The sequence below is a fragment of the Sinohyriopsis cumingii genome, chromosome 3 (assembly GCF_028554795.1).
Source record: "Sinohyriopsis cumingii isolate HCF-2022 chromosome 3, ASM2855479v2, whole genome shotgun sequence".
NCBI lineage: Eukaryota > Metazoa > Mollusca > Bivalvia > Unionida > Unionidae > Sinohyriopsis > Sinohyriopsis cumingii.
Genome location: NC_142963.1, coordinates 149,384,860 through 149,405,156, shown reverse-complemented (window position 1 = coordinate 149,405,156; position 20,297 = coordinate 149,384,860). Strand labels below are relative to the sequence as shown.

The 20,297-nt window shown below is 33.9% G+C and overlaps 1 long non-coding RNA gene across 1 annotated transcript; it reads left to right on the top strand.

The window, feature by feature from the left end:
- The first annotated feature begins 13,761 nt into the window (after positions 1-13,761).
- LOC149804131 (uncharacterized) lies at positions 13,762-19,809 on the top strand. The gene is made up of 5 exons (XR_016420011.1): positions 13,762-13,816; positions 15,157-15,248; positions 16,472-16,595; positions 18,318-18,396; positions 19,696-19,809. It is a non-coding gene; the product is annotated as an uncharacterized LOC149804131 (long non-coding RNA).
- The last annotated feature ends 488 nt before the right edge of the window (positions 19,810-20,297 follow it).

The window sequence follows — 20,297 nt, the reverse complement described above, 5'->3', positions numbered from 1 at the left end:
TCCACTTATAACGTCTACGAGGGTTTTCTTAGTCGTTTAAGTCTCTGATATAGCTCTTTTAATATCAGTGAGTTTCACGTCAGCAGTCAACGGATTGCGAAAGAAACCAACTGCGATTTTATTGAGTGTTTGAAAATTTCTACTAGTGTTCAAAAACATGTTTACGTGAACGTCACACACAGCTGGTAGCGTCGATAATTTAGTATCTACTGTATTATAGTTATTATCTGCATATAGTTTTGTTGCGGCATCCTCATCAGATGTTGGATCTCTTAAAACAACTATCATATTTCCGTTCACTCTGAGTTCGCCCGTCATTGTATCACCGCTGGTCCGCAAACGATTAGCAACGCTTCTTGCTATTTCATTTCTAATATTTACGAATGATATATTTGTGTCTCTGATTCTACCGCCATCATTAAATACTGGAATATTATCCGTAGTAGAACAGAGAACTCTACGAACTATGTCATTCCATTTGATATTTCTCGTTTTTAAAACACCGTATTTATCCTGAAAAATAACGACCTCATCTCGATCAACTCCAGAGAGGTTCATAACAACGGCAAGTTCATCTTTAGTCGCGTAATATGACAAATCAATATCATCCTTTTTTTCCTTGTCTTTGATAGAAGAAGATCTTCCGTAAATATCAACCTTTATATTTTAAGATCTGTTTAAAACGATGCGGTTACTTGTATAATCGTGCATGACTTCATGAGGTGCATCGGAATGATTTGAAATAGCATTGAGTACATTAATTACTTCACCGCTTGCGTTTGTGTTGGTAATGTTGAATTCCAGACTGGTGGTTTTATTGTGGTTGTATATTTCAGAAAATCATCAGCAATACCAGCGCTCCGTCAGATTTCGTCGGTGTCGTCGCCTTTTCTTACAAGTACAGCTGTATTCTTAGCCTCGAAAATAACTTTCTAACATATCTACAAAATCCAAAAATATGTGACAGTGGAACTGCACATGAAAATCTTCTCCGTTCTCCTAACAACATTGAAGTACGTGTTGCAAATCCTCAGTTGAAATTTGCATTAACTCTTCATATAAGATCAAACGCAGCAGCTGGTCTAGGTGCATGTTCAAAATCATCTGATTGTGGATCAGCTGCAGTATTTCGTGGGGTCCATATTTTAGTATATTGAATATGATTAGCACTTTCGGTAACATCTTTAGCAAACATCATTGATGGACTAGCTGATCTCGTATAATCATCAAAATATCTTGCTAAACCTATTATCTTTGTAGCTACATCGACGTCCTTCTGAATTGTTTCAATATTTCTTCCATCAATCATATAAATAGCGTTATGAAACAACGCAATAGATCCATTGTTAACAAAACCAACACGTAGATTTTCACCATATGGCGTATCAGCTGAAACATTTGTTACAAGTTCCCCTTCTACTTCAGTAAATGCTTCAGCGGGTAAGAAACACCTACTTGTATCCTGAACTTGTAATTCGATTCTTCCACGCCGATTTGGTTGCCTTGCTTCATAAGAATAAAATTGATAATCACGCATCCTTTCATCTTTGAGAATCGGTGCGTCCATGTGGAATGCTGGATCAGATATACGTTTAAACATTTTATTATAATTATCATCGTCTAAAACGAAGATCACTTCCTGTTATTAAATTTGCAGTTCTATTTCTTTCTGCTTCAACAGTCAACTTTCCTAGTTTTTCATTTGCGGCTTGATTTATTATTGTACTGACATTTACAGACATAAATTCACTATTGGGTAATTTTACTGGCTGTGGCTTTTTTCGGACTAATCAAGCTACTCTTTCTCTGACCAATGAAAATGCTTTACCGGCAAGATTACCAATATCACTAATACCTTTATCACGAACAGCCTCAATAGCCTTCATTCGTAGTTGTCGGTATTACTTTTGGAGACATCCTTTTGAATAAACCCATAACAACATCACCGAGTCGATCAAAGTAAATCGCTTTGTAGGTTGTTAATCGTGAGTTTATTACCCTGATCATTACAGGTCTACGTTGTGCCTTGTGTATAATCATTTTTAAATTACATACTGATTAATTAGTTGTTTTTTTTAGTCGCTGTGATAATCATCAGTAATTTCATCAATTGATATCCATAACACCGCCAGTAAAAAATATTCGACAAATATCAGATATTAATAATTTCCGGCGAATTATTTCCAGCACGCTTTCCTTCGATCACAACTTGTAATTTATCTACGTCAGAAGGAATACTGTTAGGACAAGCAATAAAACCACTTCCTTGAGTAGAAAAACCACTCCTATGTGACCATCATCATCATCATCCTTTGTTTCTGGAAAAGTTCTATAATTTTTAGTCGAAGCATATGCTGCTGATTTTTCGGCTTCTTTTTTATCTCTCTCAAACTTTTCCTGTGGTTTTCTTTTATTAACTTTTATATCACGCTTAAAATCAATAAAACTCTTATCATAATTACTTTAAACGTTGTTACTATATACATAAATATAAATCATTAAGCCAATCTTTTTTTCCTTAAGTATAATCTCCAAAATATTGAAGTTTTGTAAATTTTAATGATTCTTTAGGATCTGATGCAGCATTTAATAATTTTTGCCGGTTTAAATTCAACATGTTTTAATACTTTCAGGCATAAATCTTATCTTTTATAATAGTCAGTTATGGATCTTCTTCTTTTTGCTGTGGAAGTTCTTGCTGGGAAGATTGTGGTTTTTGTTGGGACCGAGTAATTCGTGACCCAGAAAATTGTGGTTGTTTTTGTTGTCGTTCTTTTGTTGCTGCGGTGGAGGAAGTTGATAGGAAAGTTCTTGCAGGATAGGTTCTGGTTGACCTTTACTTACAATTTCTTGTTGTTTTTTTTTTCTTCTCAATTCTCTTTTAAATCTTTGAAAATCAGAATCATTAGCCTTGAGGAAACTTTGATTAGTAGAGATGAGATACACGTCTCTCTTCCAATCATCTTCTGTAAAAGAATCAGTATATTTTGCTCTCACATAACTATCCATACCTTTATAATTTTTTTAGCAATATCATAAACTTCTTCTAGATCTCCATTCGCGATCTTTTTAAAACCCTTCTTTTGTACATTTATCTTGCAGAGGAAAAGGTATAGGTTTATGTTGTTCTTTTAATTGTTGTTTGTGTAACTATATTTTCCTTATTTCTGATATATATATATATATATATATATATATATATATATATATATATATATATATATATATATATATATATATATATATATATATATATATATATATATGAAGTCTTTAAAATTTTATCCCTATTACTAAAACTCGCAATAGCAAATTCAGCTAATTCTCTTGGTGTTTTCATTTTTTATTCTATACCAACAATGTCTTCATGAAATTTATCAAAATAGTTCAGTCTTATGTTTTGTTTTTGGTTCTCCACCAACAGCACATTCTTCTTTAAATTGAGCCAGTGGTTGAGCGCCTGGAACATCTTTCAAAATTTCTCTTGTTTGTCTAGTTCTTCTTGCTATTGTTTTAGTTTGCTCAGCAGTTTGTTTTACTGCTGGAAGAATACCTTTAGTAGCTTCTGCAACTTTTTCAGTAACCTTTGTAATAGTCTTAAATAATTTTTCTGTACCCACTGCATATTCAACTTGTGATTCTTGACGTTCTTGAAGTTCTTGTCTAAAAGAATCAGGAACAGGCAAAAACTTGATTGCTTCTAATCTTTCTCAGGCTAATCTAGCAGTTTAAAATTCAGCACCAGATGCCATTATTGATATATAAATAATGATCTCATTACAGCAGCAAAGAGGGCGCGACCTCAATAAAACGTCCGGTGGGTAAACGACAACACATATACTTCTTATAAAACACAAAAGACAGAATAAAGTAACACAAAAAACTAACCCCCATGAGAGACTTGGAGAGAAACTCTCGGTAAAGTTAGAGGCTTTGGTGATTCGTTAATGACCTTATTTTTTTCGTTTTCGTAGGAAACTTTACTTTTCAAAAATGACGTTTCAGCAAAAGGTCTGTTTGCTCTCTTTCTCTCTGCTGTTAATATATATATATATATATATATATATATATATATATATATATATATATATATATATATATATATATATATATATATATATATATATAACACTTGGTAATCAAGGAAGTCTGACGAAATGCTTTGTTTTCTGGAAGACTTTGTTGGTAGATTAGCATACTTTGGAGAAATTAGTTTCAAGACCGCATTTTCTAAGTCGCCGTGAGTCATTAAATCGGGGTCAATTTTAATACATAATCTTAACCATGCCCTCTTTCTCAAGTTACTTCTCAGTACACAGGATTCATTAAATGCAAGGCAGAGGACAACCGTTTTCGAACATAGTTTCATGGTGATTAACTTTGTAAGGAATATAAGAGTTTGTCCTTGATCTCCTTTTACGTTAATGTGCTTTTTGTCAAGATACGAGTTACTGATAAAACGGGATGCACAAATTCGCAATCAAATCCCCTTCCCAGTTGGATTCTTGGTCTGATTCTTTGAAAACGTAATTTGTTTTTAGGAAACACATCCATAGATCTATCACTAAAATAAAAAAGTAATTGTTTATTCATAGTTTAGATTTTCTTGTCAGAGTTGAGTCACTCGATATCAAAAGATAATTATGGTTTTCCAGGGATGGTTCTAGAACACTGCTGCTGAAATTGGAAGAGGGCTTGTCGCTGGTGCCAACAAGGCCACCGTTGTGAGCAAATACAACAGCTGAGTACAGAAGACCACAGTCGTTTGTCTCTTTGTTACGTTCTCAATCGCCGTACCAGTAACACAAAACACCCAAAGATTTGTCAGAAAAAGAAAAAAAAAAGATATATAAATGTTCTCTATACTACATCCACAGTGGTGGTTGTTGTTCTTTTTGTAGTTCTTGGAGAGATGAAGTCTACAAAGGAGCAATGAATTTTTAGGGAGTTTCGTAACCAAATCCTATTTTTGAACTGGACGACCAGACAATCTTATCCATAGACCCCGAGCCAGCAAAACAAATACGAAGACAACTTTGCTGAGGCAACAAAATCGATTTCTTAGTCGATTACCTAACTCGAGGACCTATCAAGGAAATGATCATCGTCGTCACAAAATAGGGTTGGATCAGAAACAATCACCTTTATATCCACTTTTGTGGTTTTTATATTATATTTCACGCAAAATTTTACTAGTTCGTTTTTATATTCACACAACATTTATTGTAATAACCAATCTAAAAAATCTACCTTGCTATAGTCAGCATCAGACATTTTATAACCCAACGCGAACGTGTTAAAGCCATCAGAAAAAAATATCGCTTATCATCATAATTACACAGACCAGATTTTATGATGACATGAATCTCCGTTTTATCACGATTAGATTTTATTGCCATCATCTCAACATGAGCAGAAACTCCGTCTAGCACAGACTTATTATTATCAAATCCTATCACCTTACCTTCTACATTTCTTGTGATGCCTTTTTCTCATTATTGACTATATTGTCTGACAGTTTTAAGCAGGGTTGTTTTTTTGCTTCGCAATCCGATGAACTCGTCGATAGAATAAAATTTGTTTCATCCTCAATAATAATTCTGCATCATGCCCCTTAACCTTAACAAAATCATGGCGGAACCAGTACATTAACTTCTTTGATATCTCAAATACTGCCATACCGACATAAACTGGCTTGTTCAACTTCAAGTTTGTCTTTCTTTTATGAACGGCTACTACATTTTCATTAAATTTTTTCATACTAACAAAAGCTTTAGATGCAACAAGTTTATTACGACGTTCCACGTTATTAACGATCTCAATATTGACTCATTTTCTGATACTTTCCAAAGCCTTGCCGGAGACGCAGTCGTTCATGATCTATAAAAAAGATTTGTTTCGAATTCCTTTGAAACAACTACTACTCGGCTGGTATTAACGTCGATATAATCTTTCATCCAATATGACTGATTCACTTTTAGCACACGATGAACTTTTCTTAATACCAGGCCATGATTAAGTGCCTGTTTTTTCAGATTTTTGTAATGTAAAACATATTTCTGTTTGCTAAGCACATTAGAAACTAGTTTTTGAACAACAGAGTTGTTTTAAACAGATTTACCCTGCGAATAATTTAGTTGTTTTTTATATAATAAACTGAAATCGGTCAGCATTGATTCTGGACAAAATGAATAATCATTATGCTTATCATGAAACTCGACAGGATAGTCAAGATCAACTTCAACAAAATAACTGATATCAGTATGTTCGCATCCCGCTGACATGTTTTTATCAGTTTCATCAAGAACTCTGATCAATCTGAAACCTCCAACCAGCGTAGACTCGGACATGGCAATTCAAAAGGTTTGTTGCTATTGAGATAAAACTTGATAGCACTGTATTCTCATAGTTGTGTAAATATTTATTACTGGCCTTGTCGTATTTTTTTTATGACACTTATTCCGCCTTGGATTGCACGCTCAAGGAAAAAAACACATCTATGTCTGTTAACAACTCTAATTTTATTGTGATATGTTTCAGTAATGCACCCCAGCTTAGTCGCGGTGCCGAATAGTATCAAGCTGGGTCGAGTGCGTAGTTATCACAGCTCGCATCTCTTAAATTTTCGAATATATCTGCGAGCAACAATACATATGTGATAAGATACAAGTCATGATAATCTCCGAAGTTTTTGCAGTCGAACGACTCTCATATCGATTTAGCATAAGCATAATCATCATCGCTGACACTCTCAAGATTTAATCGAGAATAAAACTTATCTTTGTCAGGTAAACTTGTTTCATCAAATCTATCCCAATTATCAAACTTACCGCAGCCTTTTACAAGCTCATCCAACTTCAGATATATAATGATAATTCTATACTCTGAAATTGTAAAACACAACAAGAACGAAATCTAGTGCTGTATATTTTAAATTACATTTGTCATTTGCTGGACTTCGATACTTAACAATAATATGACAGTGATGTTTCACACGATCTTGGGGTACAAGAGCCTGCTCACAAATATAACATGTTTCTGCAGCACCAAAATCAGTGTCTTGTTTTATTGTCAGTGGTTTCATTGCTGCTGTCTTGGAGAGTAACATTAGGATGAAATCAATCTCGCTGATAAGATTTCTCAGAAGCAAATTAACCGGAGTTTTAATCACAAACGCATTTTTAGTGTTAAGAACAATCACTTCTCCCAGCATATTTCCAGCATAAGCATTATATTTCTGGTGAACGTAAAATATACACTGCTCTCTAGCAGTTTATATAAGTCCACTAAGCTTAATTAGTTTTTTCATTGCTCATAAATAGCTTGACAGCGTCGAATAATAGGTTCATATTTAAGATTTTAGCTCTAAGGATGCCTCTCATTTTATTTGACATTTTATTAGGCAAAAGTCCTATGCATAAGAAATGTCGACGATGAAAAGGTTCAATCGTGATACTGTAGAGTGCAGGTACACCGAGTGTGAATGCATCAGTATTTTAAGAATCCAAAATAAATATTTATAGTCAATGTGCAAAGCATCAGGATTCGTAGAAGTTTGATCTAGAAACATATATTTGCAGTCGTCTAGGATAAATTTGCTGATGAACCAGATATTGTACGTCAGGACGAGCAAGTTTATGTAGTAGCGAAATCCAGGTGCAATGTAAAATATCTTCTTGCCAAAAAGATAAAAAAGTTTAATATTGCTGTTTCTGAGCATCCGATATTCTGGGAGATGTTAAAGCCGTTGTTCAGGAATCGTGTGGATAGCTAGAAGTTTATAACGTCAAAATAATAATCAATTTGATTTTCTGTTTGTTAAGATTTTTAACCTGATGGCAAAGGGCCAGCACTCCGCACTAACAACATTGCGAAGACAATATTTAATATCATTGTGCAGGCCAGTGAAACGTAAGTCTGTCCTTTCAAAATACGAAAAGATTTACTGTGCTTGGATCGTGGGGTGTGTCACTCCCTGTGATTAAAGATATTTTATTTCACTATCCATCTATTTAAACTGTCACTATAACCGCTCCATTTAACCAAAATTCGCTTACGTTTTCTTGCTATTACTCGCTCGATGACGAATACATCCTGCTCTGTCCACTGCAGTTCCTGTTTGTAGAAACTTTCAATAAGTTCTCCTTCGGGATTGTTATCCAAGCCTAGATCTCTCAGCTTATACATAACGTGTACCTTCGTTAAAATTTATCCACAAGAAATACTTCCTCTGACCAATTTGGGGTAAATCTTTTACGAATGTTTTCTTTACCAACGAAATTCTAACACGATCACCGACTTTAAACTTGTGTCTTCGGTACATATTCTCATTCACTAGTATTGGATTATTTACTGCTTCGTTAATCTTTAGTGTTATTGCAGTCCGATACAATCTTTGACAGATCATCAAATACATGTTAGTGTTTTAAGCTGAGAGTTGCTTATAGCTTTTATCTTTTAACGCGCGATTAAATCTCTCCACAATAACACTTTTCTTTCATTTCCAGTGACGTACTTGATTATATTAGTCTGCGTTAGAAACTGATACAATTGCTTGTATTGCAGTGTTCATAATAATATCTCTTAACGTGTTAGATTTTTTTTACTGTTTTATCTGCAATAAGTAAACTAAACGCGTATTCGCTAAAAATATAAACTACGTTCATCAAGCACCTTTTGTTGTCGTTGTACTGTGACATGTTTGATAAATATCAGCAAGATATATTGGTCAAATGTCATCCACTACGTTGGAGACGACCTTTGGTAGAGGAAACGTTCTTGGTTTATGCAGTTCATGTGAAAGTACATCACTGAGTCGGGGCTGTATACAATAACATTTTTCCAAATCCTGAGATTTTGTTTAAAAAGTGTCGCCACAGCAACTACGAAAAGGAGGACTGGGACACGTTTTCTCGCATTATTTACAAGTATGAAAATCAATTAAAATGAACGTTGCGGACTCAGATTTAATGATCTCATACTTTATCATTTTTCCATTGATGCACATTGTGTTTCTAAGATTGCAATAATGTTCACAAAACTATCTTTCCATTTTATTTTCATTTCTAATGTACGCCCGATCAAACCAAATCATTAAATGTTCAAAGAGGAATTCAGAACTGCTTTGATGAAGAAAATGCACACACAATATGGTCCACACATTATGGAATCTAATCTTTGTAATTTCATATTACTGAATTGACTAGATGCAGCATCTCTCCTCATAAATCCAAGCTTGTCATATTCCAGACTAGGTGACTCATAAGGATCAAAATATCCCTCGTTGTAAACGTAGATGACTACCTAGGGAGTCCCTGGACGTCGCCTGCCATCTGTGTTGATGACATAAGTTTGAATGTCTTAGATTTCGGAGGGGGAAGTTCATCTTTAGCACACAATACAGCATTCCAAGACTATAAGAACTGTGAGTAAGAAGGTAATCAATTTCTAAGGCAAACGCTCTTTTCTTTTATGCTTTCACAGGTAATGATGCGTCGTCAGTGGACACTTGATTCCTTGAAAAGTTCTGCAAGTAAGTCTATGAACAACGGGTAGTCTCTGTATTCTGCTGCAAGAGAGCTTCGATGAGTTTGGAATCCGGAGAAGTCATAGAGGTTGGGAATGGCCACGCAAATCTTTATACCAGATCCTCAAAATTGTTATTCTGAGATGAGAGACCATGCCTTTTCCAGATACCCTATCAAGTTTTCTCCCTGACTCATCATTACACATTTGTTGTGGTGATTCTTTCAGCTAAGTTCAGTGGAAACCAGGGAAGTAACTGTTCTTGTCATCGTGACATCATGACATTACTTTTGTCTTATTGTTCTGAATTAAAAACATATACATCGCCTATCTCCAAAGGTTCTACTTGTTCCATCTGTCCTTCTAATAGCATTTGGTCACTGCTCTCGAAGTATAAAATTCTGCATACAAGATAAAGTTCACTGTGTTAGGCGGAGCTATTGCAAACGGATGTTCCACATGATATTGACCTGATTTTAGAGGGTGGAAATGTACTTAATCACTGCCTTTGTCTGGAGTGAAATTAAATCCCACAAAGCATATCCTAGTGCATGATCGTCATGTGAATTACAGTGGTTGCTGTCGACAGCTAACTGTGGTTTCAATCAATGCCTCCTAAGATCTAAAATAATTGTTCTGGGCATTGCTTGGTTCAAAGGGCTTGATACATAATGCCTGCCATATCGAGTGATTATTATCTTGGACATGCTCAAATCTTAAAACCCGAAATATTTCGATCGGTTCTATGTCGCATTGCTGACGATGCCAATTAAGCAAACATTTGGGTAACTGTTCTTGGAAAACATGATCTTGGATCTTGGATCGGAGTGTAGAGGCAATGGTGAAGGGGTTCAATTCCACTCGTCGTATCGGATACTTGGCTTTCATTCTGCTCAATGTTTGGTATCGTTTCCTACTTTCGGTAAGAATTCCACACGATGCACTTAAAGTATGGTTTCTTCAATAACGATGTTGTACTCGTTAGCATTTGCCATCAAATGCAGCACGGTACAACTTACGTTTAGTCTCTGGCATACATCCACTCCATTTAACAAATACGTGTCCCGCAATCACAAGTCCAAATGAAAACGATTTCTCATTTTCACTCTACGTCCTTGTTTGATTCTTGTTCTAAGGTTGTCAAATCCAACATTGTGCGGATAGTCACCTTTTGACAAATTTGTATCGTTGGAAAAAAGTTTTTTTCTTCCGATTTCCATACCACAGAAGCATCCAGATGTGTGTTCATGGCTTCTTTTCCGTTTGACGAGAGAATTAACGGGTACGCTTGTTAAGACAGCTAACTCCGCTTGGTCATTTTTACGTAGTGGACTTCAACGATAAAATGAAGAAAAAAACTAGCGGAAACCTTTTGTTACTTCTAATATATTCAGAAACTGTATTGCCTCCTCTTGCACGATTAATTTTTCCTATTTTATCAAATGTTAAGTTTAGTGTACTTTGGTCTAATTCATGCTCTCTTTTGTGGTATTACAAAACAGATCAAACGCTGGCAGTGTTGATGTGCCTGTAATGGTCGGTGTCGTAGTGATATGCCAGCAGTCTTTTGTTGAATCACAACAATACAATCCAATTATACATCCTGATTTGAATGTCACTATAAATCGAAATCTCTATATTCAGAAATGCTATTTTGTACCACTTTGCATTTCCAAAGAAGAATATCTCGAATTGGATAATTTTTTAATTAAGCCCAAAATGAAATACTTGACACAATAGTAATATTCTTCTCAGATCTTACAGAACGAATAAATTATTTATAGATAACAAGATTATATAGTCCTCTTTTGACCTCAGGTATCAATTAGCATGTTTTGTTTACACAACCAAAATCAATGATTCGGCTAAGGTAGAAAATGAACTTGATTTTGGACAAGGTCCAGTCCAAAGTCCAATTATCCATTGCATATGATGAATATAAAAACCAAACAAACAATGCAAATTAAATATTCCTAACACATAGACTTAGTAACAATACAACATCTAATTCTGACTGTTTGATTTATTATTATTATTAATATTATTATTATTATTATTGAATTGATAGTTATAGCACATTGATTATTGTTTATAATATGTAACACATGTGTTCTATGTATTCATTAAATCGTATTATCATGATAGAAAGAAAATTTAAAGAAGTTCATTATTTTTGTTATATTTCGATTATTTTGTCCTCGTAGGATCTTGATTAATGACAAGATTGGAATGTAACGATATATTACTGTACGACAAAAGATGAGCAGTAATCAAAATCTCAATTTATTCTGGTATTCCTTTTTACAGTTCCCACTGACCGCTTATATATGCAAGATGCACTTTTATTTTTATTTTCTTAAATTGTAGCATCAATATTTTTGATGCGCCACGTAAGTTTCAAATCAAGCACTTGTAGTGACTTTCTTACAATGTGGAATTTAATGGGAAACATCGGTGTCTATCATTACATATGAACGAAAGAGTTGAAGAAGCAAACAATAAAAAGAGAATGTAGATGGGAAATGACGAAGGAAACGGTAAGTGGAAATTTTGCGGTTCTACCATATAATGAAAATGACATCTTCTACGCCGATGCCAATGAACAAAGTAATTGTGCTCAGAAACGAACGATGGCACTGATTAAAATAATCCAAAATTTGAAATAAAACAAAGTTTTAGATCTTTAGAACTGATTTTTAGAAGACACCTTTTAGCTGAATTTTCTTATGTGAAACGGTCGCCATTATTCCTTATCTTCAACTATAAGTATATCCGGGATAAAATCTCTTTTCTTTTATTTCTGCCCAACACTTATACACGGCCTTTTATTGACAACTCGCGTAATAATCGGATCTGGTTTGCCTTTAAGATAATAACTGTATTACATAAACAATATGAACGGAATGTTATGTAATGCCAGTATTACATATAGAATACGAATGGAATGTTATGTAATGCCAGTATTACATATTAAATACGAATGGAATGTTATGTAATGCCAGTATTACATATTAAATACGAATGGAATGTTATGTAATGCCAGTATTACATATTGAATACAAATGGAATGTTATGTAATGCCAGTATTGCATTAAGGATACGAACAGACTGATACAGAACGCTCCAAAAATATTGCTCGAGAAGAATTTAGATTTTAAATTGAATGCGGCTTTTATTTTTAAAGGTTTTCTCTAATTTCAGGAGCAATGTCATCTTGTGCAAAAGGCTGCAGATACAAAACAATCAATAATCAAAGTAAGCTACATTATGTTGTCATGGGAGCACGCAGCATAGGTCAAGGGGGGTTACGTGACCCCCTTGAAAAAACATACTGCGAATATATATATATATATATATATATATATATATATATATATATATATATATATATATATATATATATATATATTCCGACAAGTTTAAACATGCAAATCAAGCTGAAAATATGTCACAAGATTCTGTTCAAAAAGCTTAGTAAATATTAGCTTTAATTTCAGACTGCTAACTATACTAACTCTCCCTGCCGTGACTGATTGAACTCTCTGCAAAAACTCCTAAGCCCTGCAAAAAAAAAATCCTGCCGGAGCCCAACGTATTTTGTATCACGGTATGTCGTCACGACTTCATTAAGTAAAGAAAAGATATATTACATTTCTTGGGTTATATCTCGATTTGAAAATGTGTCAGAAACATCTGCGCATACACACATGTACGCATATAGAAACATAGAGCGATAGACAAAATCAATAATTGATGCACAAGCATATACCCATCTTAACTGAGAATTTCGCATATTTAACTCTTGTAGAAACTTTTACATGTTTTATCCTTACTTCATCGTGTCATTCTACTTACTTCATCGTGACATTCTATTTACTTCTTCGTGACATTGCCCTAACTTAAGTTGTCTGGAGTGATAAGAGCAAGATGTCATTCCTTGCCCAGCGAAAGTCACAACCTTCGTGATAAAATCACACCCATGAAACGTAAACCATTTAAATATTTACAACAAATATAAATCATATGGTTACATTAAATGCTGTTGGATATGTTTCTAAATAATGCTAAATTGTGTGTATACCTACATTTTGTAAAATCAAACATGAGATATAATTTTTGGCATGTTCTGCCAAAGGTAAAACAAAATCTGTGCCGATGAATTTTTAGAATGTTACATAGCACGTGCTATTTGGTTCCTCTTACATGGGTATTTAATTTGCATAAATAGCAACGAGAGCGAAACTTCAGTCACAGCCGAGGGTCAAATAACAGACAAGTAGCACCACACAAGGTACGTTGCATTGCATTAAATGAATACAATTTATCTATCAATTATATATTGGTAATTCGGACCCAATCGAGTCAATTTTGTGCTCTATATTTATGTGTTTAATTCACCATCAGCAATATTATGTCATTAAATATATTATTTGACTTGAACAATTCTTTTCATAATTTATTAGATTCTACATATTTCAGCCAAGTTTAATAAAAAAAGATATATATATATATATATATATATATATATATATATATATATATATATATATATATATATATATATATATATATATAATGACCAGGAAAAAGACAATATATAGAGAGTCTACTCGTCTAATGTCAAATATGATCTAAAATATGATTGTATAAATGGCAAACCTACGGTTTTGATCTAATATATGATTGTATACATGGCAACCTCATGGTTATGATCTAAAATATGATTGTATACATGGAACCTCACGGTTTTGATCTAGTATATGATTTATACATAAAGACCTCACACTTCTGATCTATAATATGATTTATACTTAGTTTGGTTTAATATCAAACGTGAAGTTTCCGTCCAGTCCTAATAACAATTGTCGGATTGGAGATAGAACTGATCATGAATACACAATATCATTCATGTTGTAAAATTTCATACATTTGTAATATTATTTATGACATGAGTTGTACATAATGCATTTCCTCAGATCAAATATTAACTTTATTTGTGTGTGTTACACTCTTAGTATATTTTGGTGTAGTCACTAGTTCATGCAATCATCAAAAAATAAATAAATAAAACAAATAAAAAAAAATAAAAATAAAAATACGTACCCAGAAGTCGTATACAAACAGTGCTGCGCACTGCAGATTATTAGTCGGTTAGAACATTGCTAAAGAGATAGCTATGTGATAAATATGTTGAGAGCTTTTATTTTGTACAAAACAATCAGGGACTCTGTAAATGTGTAATCAACAGAAAACACAACACAGGTACAAACACGTACCAGGAAATCATATCAAAAATTTGCTCCTGCTCCCATAACAGTCAGGCAGAAATTTATTAATTTTGTAATAGTCAAATAATTTTCAGAAGACTCTTAATTCAATGCCTCCAAACGAATCTTAGAAAAAGATCACGAACGTGACAAACGAAGGCGTTATTCTCTCTCAAATCATGGCAGAAATATATAACGTGGAAATAGTACTTAGCAGAGCACGAAATCATTAAACTTTGTTACGTCCTATACACTGCTGTAATTGTACCTATACAGCACGCATCATTACATTATATTACGTTCCATATACTGCTGAAATTAGACTTAATACGGCACGAAACCATGAATTCTTTTATATTTGCAGCATCATGAAGCTCGCCTTGGTTTTTCTAGCCGTACTCCCACTTGTTCTCTCCGGACCCGTGGAGGAGAAGAGATTTCTTGAGTTTCTCCACCGTATGTGTTATTCTTTTAATTTGTTTTTATTTTGTTTTTTCGAGAAAAATATTTATGCGTTATTTTAAAAAAAATGCTGAATATCATGGGCCCTGGATATAGGGGCAGTTAGAGGGGCACTCCCTCGATTTCAACTCTAAACATGAATTTGCATACATCCATATAACTTTTTAGCTGACCACTACACATTTGGCATCCTGCCCTGCAATGAAGCAATTAATTCTGCTATCGCCCCATGTTCAGTTGAAATTTAATACTGATCATCTAGTGCCATACAGATTGTGGCTAAGTTTAACTATTTCAATGAAGCACGTACCTTTCAGTGTCCCTCCATCCCTCTCTCTGCCTCTGTCTCTCTCATTAATCCCAATGCCAAATTCTCATGAAAAAACAGTTTTGTCGCGCCTGTAGTTAAAAGCAAAATGTTGATTCATGCGTATTAGCTTTGGGCACTTCAGTGGGATATCAATGGGTGTAAGATTCAGCATGATTGCTTCGAACAATTAATGCACGCGATCTGCATATTATCTTTTCCTAGCATTTAGGGAACTGTACATGAATGGTTATACTTTTGTTCCACCTGTGGTTCACAAATCATTAAAATTATTCTCCTCTATATGATTATTATATGTTTATATACTTCTGACTACAAGCAAACGTTTATATCACTTGTTTTGAAGGACACATATTTTTCACCGATCGTTATGAAACATACCGTATTGGTATACAGTCTTAAAAGGAACGAAAGTCCGTGAAACATTTCCTATCTTGACGATAGAACATTTCAACAGCATACTTTGTTAACAGAAAATTATCACATCAGTACAAAATTTATAATGATGTATCGAAAGATATGTTGCTGTTTTCTGTATATTGTTTACGCCATACTTCAATAACAATGCGTATGCCGCCGGCACTGTAATCGGAATGATGACACGATGAGATCAAGGTTTTGAAATGGAAGGGAACCCTTTGTCGGCTAAAGGTTTTGGATAGTTTATACTTGGCATTTAACATTTAAATTAAAGTCGAATGTTTTACTTTTGGCTATGTATATGTATGTAATCAATATAATCCTCAAATCTTCCCCTACATGTAAATTATTGTGCTCGCTGAATTTTAGAATACACTTTATATCTGCAACTGATGACATACCAAACAGATTTGTTTCTGTCAATTTCTTTGTCGATATGTGAGATTCATATTGTACACTCTCTCTACAGTCGATGGTCTGGTGAATCAGCTAAATACTATAGTTCACGGGGGCATGGGACATGATGCGTGTGTTCAAGCTTGCCATAAAATCGCCGGTGCTCTGGGTTTCCTCTGTGACACCGCTTGCACCACGTGAGTCACTTCATATATTTTATTTAACATAAGGTTCACAAAGGACCAACCATTTCATTTTGGAGTGATGGTGGTATTGGTGGTGGTGTTACGACTCTATGACTTTAAACTATGTAACAGAAAATAAGAATCCAACAGGTTTAGTAAAAGTAACAAATAATATTTACTTCCCTTGAATAAAAAGTGAAATTTCAATGGACACAAGATTGTGTAGTAAATCCCAGATAATCCTAAATGTTCTATCACAAGTCCAAAACAATAGAACATTCCGAACGAATTATATTATTAAACTGGTTAATGTAACAACAGTCTTGAATGTGCCGTTGTGACAATAGTTTTGAAGTATCATAAAGATATAATAAAAAATATATTTCAATAAATTCGCTATAATCCGAAAGTAGTTAGTCCATAAAATCAATGAGTCTTTGTAATTCACATAAAGAACTTAAATAATTGATTCCTATCAAATTATATCTGAACACAACTAAAACTGACCATAGATTCTCAAAGACTGATATGAAATAAATGACCAATTGTTTCCCTTGAACCCTTTATGTATAGAATGACCCCTGACCTATGATGTAGCAGAATATCCAGGATGCGGGTCATTTCAAATATAATATTCGATCAAATTCGTAAACAAGGTTTAGACTTTAACTTATAGTCAACCAAAAACCATTACAACAATGAGGCGGATAAAATCCTCGGAAATGGCAAACGTCAGGTGATCAAAAAATCTACCCTCAATCACGGGCAAAGGTCTGATACTAAACTAAATTAAATGCACATACCAATTGAATCTCCTCGTATCGTATTTCATTTGTCAAATGCTTATTAAATTGGCGCTTATATGTTCATTATATTGGCTAATCCAGACACACACACATATTCTTCTTATCATCAGACATATTAATTCGTCTGGTAAAATTTAAACTGATACCCGAAACCCGTACAGGTGAACTAAGTGTATCGACCTATCAATGTCTTGTTCTTAACATATTAATTTAAACCTTGTAATTTCTCATCTCATTGAAGCATTCTCGATAAAAGTGGAGATTACTATACAATGTTAGGCGTTCCTACGAACTCACACACATATTATACATAGGTATACATGATTATGGATACACACACAAATACTACACACACACATACACACACACACACACACACATATTATTCATAGGTAAGATATAGACATAACATACACAAAAGAACCAATACGCCTAGAAGAAAACAGAATCATTAAACTATGTTGTTCAATGTTACGCTTTGAAGTCTGGTGGAGCATTCTTTCATGTTTGTTCTCTACCCCAACCCATCAATGTTCACCGTATCAATATGCGCAAACAATTAATTTCTTTGACAAAAACACAATGTGAAGCATTATATGCACAGTCTAAATTCATAATTTAGTATAATTGATATAATTATTGTAAAATATGATGACTTTTATGGTAATGCAGCAATTAAATTACGTGGCAAGAAGATGGAGAAACAAATCCAAGAAAATCGATGGTTTCTGCCTTAACACATATATATAATAAAAGCCAATCCACGTATTTTAGCAAATATAAGGAAATAGTTCACTGGTGAAGGGAAAACTGTTTGTATTGTTAACCACTCGTGAAACACTACCTTGAATCTACTCAAACAAAACGTATATATACTATATCTTTCTCATCTCACATATAAATGGCATAACTATTCTTTTATTTTCAGGGCCCTTGCCGCCATCCCAGACATTCCAACAGCCTAAAAGTGATTTCACCATTAGATATTAGACACCGACACTGGAAATGTAAATAACTTTCAGTAATTTGCAGTATATATTTTATTGCCTGATTCACGCATGCGCCTTGACAAAATGACCTGATACGTACTATTCATATATGCCTTATTCATGGAAAGTAATTAATGAAGACTAGAATGCTGCATATTATTGTAATTTTACATTCAGATTTTATTCTCCCCAGACTGATGAAGGATTTAACCAAATATGATCAAATTATGTCATCAATTTGATTTATAATCGGAATCTCTGACGTAATGTAGATTTGTCGGACATAGATATAAGGTCAGTTGACGTTTCAATTCACCAATTAAAGAACAGTTTAAGACGTTGTTGAGAATCAAAACGTTAACAGTACAAGATGACGATTTAGTGTCGAGGCAGTTGGACTAAACTGGCTTGCCCAAGGACACTCAACAGTAGCTGCCCCTGGTTGGTCATATGTTGGGATTGGAACCAGCTCTCTTTCGGTCGTGTTTAGTCACGATAACCATTGGGCCACCGCGGCTACTTCCAAAACGGGTGTGTGTGTGTGCATTTATCGGAAAGACTATATACTCAAAGTAATGCGATCTTGCTAGTAAAAACTGATATTGACCAGGAATTCCGAAGGTCACAGAACACCAACTTTTGTCGATGATTGTCAGACCAACTTAGTCAAATTAGATTTCGAATTTAAAATACAGATACTTAAAGTTATTTGAATCAAAATTACATAGCAAAAATTAATAATTCCATATAGTTCATTTCTACATTTCTCTAAATATGAAGTTTTAAAACTACGAAAATAGTTCGAACTAACACACTGTATTATCAATCGATTTATCTAATAAACCCCGTGTTTTGATTTAAATGATAATACAAAGTTCACACATATATACACATAACATACACACATACTGACTTGCGGAGATCTAGCTGAGAGATCAATAATTTGAAATAGATACAAATAAATTTGTCTTAGGGGATACTTTTAGATAGCAGGGTATTTATGAATAAAATGTCATAGTTGTTAATTTTATTCTGCTAGTAATTATATGAATTAGTCATAGAACTATGAAATCTCTAAGATCTTCAATCGGAAAAGAAATTTCTTAAACCGAATATGAAGAGGAGTAAAGTATGTCTATTTATGTAGATTGGTATATACGGATACACATGCGTTCGTTAAGACAGAGACCGACCTCGTCTTCAAACTTCGGTAAACTGACCGAAGTTAAAAAAGTGAAATGCTTTTCAAGATTAGTAAATGCAGAGTTGAGTGACATGAAGACAGAACATCTTTTATGATTATTTTTTTATTTTCAGATAGACGGATTTCATTGACTGCATTACGGACAGCATTTATTCCTTCCGTCAGTAAAAGTAGTTCTCTAAAGAGAAGGACTTTTAAAGAGGAAATAAAGATAATAAACCACGAAACATTGTTCTAGCTTTAATATTAAGACTATCACTATATTTACTATGTCCTTTACTTCCTCTCTCATATGCGGTTCTTCCTTTCATGGGCTGGAACTTTTTCCATTGTGGGAGTAAAGTCAAATTCTAAAGGATCTATATTGGATAATGGATTTTCAAGCACAAAATAATCAAAATTGATGAGACAACTGCCAACCCAGCCACGGACGCCATGTCTCCTTTCTTATTATCCTTTCCCCTCTTGTCTCTGTCTTCATATTGACAACTCATTTTCTATCATCTTCTCACATACACTGACTATAAATTTTACATTTTATTGTAAATTTGTTATTTATCTACTTTACTATTCGATTGTTGTGTATTAATGTTTCCCCACGGTCAGATACACATATATACATAAATTTATTAATTGATCGATGACCATAGTTCTATCCCTAACTTCTAAACTTTATGTAGATAACATTCCTACACTAATGAAATTTCCAATGGAC